Source organism: Schistocerca cancellata, chromosome 2, assembly GCF_023864275.1.
Source record: "Schistocerca cancellata isolate TAMUIC-IGC-003103 chromosome 2, iqSchCanc2.1, whole genome shotgun sequence".
Taxonomy (NCBI): Eukaryota; Metazoa; Arthropoda; class Insecta; order Orthoptera; family Acrididae; genus Schistocerca; species Schistocerca cancellata.
The window spans coordinates 110367164-110372347 of NC_064627.1; positions in this window are offsets into that span (position 1 = coordinate 110367164).

Sequence of the window (5184 nt, forward strand, 5' to 3'; positions counted from 1 at the left end):
ATTACTACTTTTTAATGAAATATAGAATTAACTTTATGTAACAAATATGAGTACATTCCGAAAAACAACATCCACCTACACTCAGCTGTAGAAAGTGCTTTTCCATATCGTGTGATGATGTAGCTAAATCACTATTTTGCCTGCATTATTACTGTATTCAGTTTTATTTTATACATGCCATCACACTAAAATAAAAATCTACTCTAGCTATAATGTCAGTATTTCATTACATTAACAATGGTGTCTACAAATAGAAGAAAAATCAACAGAAATATGACCGATCTCGATACTGTGATTTCGTAAAGGTGAATTTATGTATTACTTGCCTCCAAAAACTTTGTGTAAGTGAAGTCTAGTAACTCCACACTAATGCTGTGGAACAGCTTAGAAATTTTGTTTTTTTGTGGTACATTTCATAGCAGAGTCAATGCACAACCCCACATCGCGATTTTGCGTACGAATCTAGTATCTTTCCTCACTTGCTTCCAATTTGAACACAACACAGCTTATTGTTTTTGCCATCTTTGTGGATTGGAGTTAAACTGGAAAGTGACCACATTAAACAAAGGGGTGGATACCAACTGACAACTATTTTCAACAGCTTTTTTTTTCTGTGCAGTATGCCTCCAAAACTTGCCTTACAACACTAGCTATTGAACCATGTATTGCAGTTTTAAGTTTTTGCATTACATGCACATTTATGATGGATATATCCACAGTGCATTCTTCTGATGTCACTTCTCTGAATACGGGCCTTCTCAGATGAGATCTGGCCAATATTCATGTAATGACAATTTTTTTACAAGACGAATAGTGTGAGAAAAATGAAAAAATCATGACTGGTTACACATTCCCAAATAATCACACAAGAAAGAACAGGATTCTTATCCTCAGAGTAATAGAACAATTTTCTCCTACAGTAAAAAAAAGGTAATACAAATGACTGAAAACAATGCAAGATAGAACGGCTAGCATCTAATCACAAATAAACCTTGTATTCCCTACATTTCATCTGAATACAGTTGAATCTAACAAAGCTTTTGGTTTCATGTGTTGTAGCTGTGGATGTTGAGTGTGATGCTATTCTTGTTTAGAGCCAGAATCCTTATCTGACAAAGATAACATAAATTCTGACTATCACTTTTATATTAAGTCCATCCTCCAACAAATTCTGCTCAGACATATGAGGTTGTTTTAGTATTACAATGGCAGACATGTTTCTAATTAAACTATTCCATGCAACACATTCCGTTTTGTACAGATCACAAAAAGCTCACTCACAAATCTACATATCACCCACAGAGTGATCAGCCAGCATGAATGTGCAATAAGAAGTAATGGAGAACACACTACATCATTTATTTAGAAACAAATGCTATCAGTAACTGTCGTATGATGAGCCTTGTAACAAAAACACACTTCATTAATCCATTATGTGGTGGGCCTCAAGCTTAAAGAGTTAAATATGTACATATGTTTCCGTTAGTATATGCCTAATCACCAAAAGAACAACTGTACAGCTGTCAGTGACCACTATCCCATAAGAGAAGGACTCACTTCATCTGTTGGGAAGGAAGCTATGTCCTGTGTAAGAGGAGGTGAGCAGTTCAAAAGTTAGGTAAATATTGGCATCCCTTGTGGAAATGGCAAGGGACAGTATGGAACACCATGTGCACTTAGTTTTATGCCTGGTGGCCTCATTCAACATGTTGAAGATGGAACAAGGTGCAAACAATTGCAGACTGTAGCACACACTGGGATAAACAGTGCATGTTGTCTGGGCTCCAAAGTCACAGTTGGATCATTCCAGCGACTGTTGGATTTTCAAGGAGGTTCATAATCTGCAACATTGTCCCCAGAACACATCATGGCCCCTTGGTTCTGAATCAAGCGGAAGGCTTGAACTAGAGACTGCAAAGGTTTCTAGACTTGTGCCATAATTCTGAGACTTATAGTGTCCCCCTGAATGGGTCAAGTGTGCATTACCCATCTGAGGCTGCTACCAGGTAGCTGATGATCTTTGGTTTTGTTGGGCGCTCAACTGCGCGATTATCAGCACCCATACAAATTCCCAACCTTTGCTCAGCCCAATCTCGCCACTTTCATGAATGATGATGAAATGATGAGGACAACACAAACACCCAGTTACCAGGCAGCTGAATGCGTGTGGGGTGCACATAAGGGTTTTCTTAGGTTAGGTGATTTTCCATCCTGTCCTGACAATGACAGCTTTGAGAGACCCAGAAGTATAAGTGTAATCTTAGCACTCACAATAAAGTGCCAAAGTCTGAAGTGCTCCTTAACATCAGTGAAGCTCACATAATATATGGTATAGAAAACTGATTAAAACTTTAAGTTGACAGCAGCGAGATTTTTTGGGGGAAGCATACTCTGGGCTGCCAAAAGCATGGAAATTCATAGAATGGACATCCACAAATTTCATGTGTAGGCAATGAGTGAACAGGTACCTGATTTGAAGCAGTTCTCCGTGCTACTCCATCCTAACAAATGCAACCCGTATTTATTTGAAACTGGTTACCATATTCACCTGTTGGTCTCCCTCTACAATTCCCCCTCCCCCACCAAAGTTAAACTGACGATTCCTATCAACCGATCTCTTATTTCAGTCAAGTTCTTTTATCGCCAATTCTGTTCAGTACTTCCTTGTTAGTTACGCGATCTACCCATCTAATTTTCAGCATTCTTCTGTGGCACCAAATTTCAAAAGCTTCTATTCTCTTCTTGTCTGAACTGCTATCATCCACATTTCACTTTCTTACAAAGCTATACATATACAGAAAAGCCTTCTCAACAGTTAAATTCATATTAAATGTTAACAAATTTCTCTTCCTCAAAAATAATTTACATCCTCTCTGCTTTGGCCATCATCAGTTATTTTGCTGCCCTAGTAGAAAAACTCATCTTCGACTTTTAGTGTCTCATTTCTTGATCTACCCCCCTCAGCATCGCCCAATTTAATTTGACTACATTCCATTATCCTTGTTTTGCCATTCATTTCAGCTGCATTTTCAAGTCCTTTTCTGGCTATAAAAAATTACATGTCATTGGCAAACCTCAAGGTTTTTACTGGTCATCCCTGAACTTTAATCTTTCTCCAAAGTTTTCTTTGGGTTGCTTTACTGCTAGCTCAATGTACAGACTGAACACAATCTGGGATATGCTACAACCATGTCCATTCTGTTTTCAACCACTGCTTCCGTTTCATTTCCTTCAGCTCTTGTAACTGCCATTTGCTTTCTGTGGAAATAGTATATAAACTTTTGCTCACTTTATTTTATTCCTACTACTTTCAGAAATTCAAAGAGTGTATTCCAGTCAACACTGGCAAAAGGTTTCTCGAAGTCTACAAATTCTATGAACAGTTTTGCACTTTTTTAACCTATCTTATAAGATAAGTTGTAGGGTTTTCCATCAGTATTTGCAATCATGGCTTATTAAACTGGTAGTTCAGTAATATTCATGCCTGTCAGCACCTGCTTCCTTTGGAAGCTTGCGCGAATGTGTGTGTGTGTGTGTGTGTGTGTGTGTCTAATGTTGACAAAGGCCTTAATGGCAAAAAGCTTTAATTGTGAGAGTCTTTTTGTTGTCCCTATCTGTGACTCGTTTCCTTCTCATATTATTGTTACAACCCGGTGGAATAGTTTCATCATGGCTGTCTCTTCCAGGGATATCAGCACTTCTGAGGGGATGTTGTCTACGCCAGGACCTTGTTTTGGATGCACTCTTTTAGTGCTTCATCAAATTCTCCTCATAGAATCATATCTCCAATCTCATCTTCATCTACTTCCTCTACTACCTTTCTTTAACTTGTATAGTGCTTTAACCTGTGTAGCACTTCCGTACATTCCCTCCACTTTTCAGCTTTCCCTTGTTTTCTTAGTACTAGTTTTTCATCTGAGCTCTCGATATTCATACAGCTGCTTCTTTTTTCTCCAAAAGCCTCTTTAATTTTCATGCAGCTGGTATCTACCTTTTGCCTAGTTACATAAGCTTCTATAGGCTTACGTTTGTCCTCTATAGGCTTACGTTTGTCCTCTGGCCATTCCTGCTTATCCATTTTGCACTTTCTGCCACTCTGAATTTTTAGACATTGGTATTCCCTTTCACTTCTTCATTTTACATCTTCTCCTTTCATCAATTAAATCCACTATTTTCTGAGATATATCATGGTGAAATGCCAACTGATATTTCACTGCAACGTATATTATGTACATTGTTTAATTATTACTCCGTATGCAAACTGCTACACTTATGTGAACATAAGTTAAATAAGTAAATGTGGGATAAGATACTGACAATACTTGATTGAAGCTAAAGTGCAAAGGTAGAAGAATAATTTACTATGTGTACAAAACCAAGTTGGAAGATCAAGGCAGGTTCATGTTATGTAGGATGTACAGAACAGTTGCAACTTACCACTGCTGATGTTTAACTTTTATGTCACAGATGAAAATAAAATTTTGGAAGAGGATTAAAAGTGCAACAGAAACATAAAGGAATGCCAAATACCACAATTTGTAAACAACAGAGTGCTACTGGCAGGGTGTGAGGAAGACTCAGGAGATGTTCTGAAAGAATGGACAGCATATTTAGTACAAAGATCAGTGAAGCAAAGACAAATGTGATGAAGAGCAGTGGGAAGGAAAATAACATCTTTTTAAAGCTGGGAGTGATAAAGCAGAGGAAGAATTCTAGCTGTGAAGCAAGTTTACACAGGATGGCCAAAGCAAGGAAAACATCAGTAGCAACTTTTACATAAATAGGAAAGTATTAGAGCAAGAGAGGGTGGTATGGTGGTATGCCATTGCTTCCTCCAACCTTTATACCAGCCACTTATGGTGAGAGCTAACTGTTCAACTTGGACTCTGAATCACAGTACATTTTGATTGGCATTTTTCCAAGGTGAAACAAGCACAATTTAATGGCAAAAATCCTAGGACAGACTGGGGATTGAAACCTGGATCTTTGTATTTTTAATATGGCAGTTACCCACTGAATCAAATGTGATCAAAATTATACTTCCCTGTCACCTGATAGGTAATGGACGAGTCAGTCATCACATTTGTAGATTTCCATAAATACTCCTTAAATGTCTCTATATCATAGTAGGACACAATTATTCTCTTTTTGAAGTTTTCTTGCCCTTTCAGAATCAGAAACAAT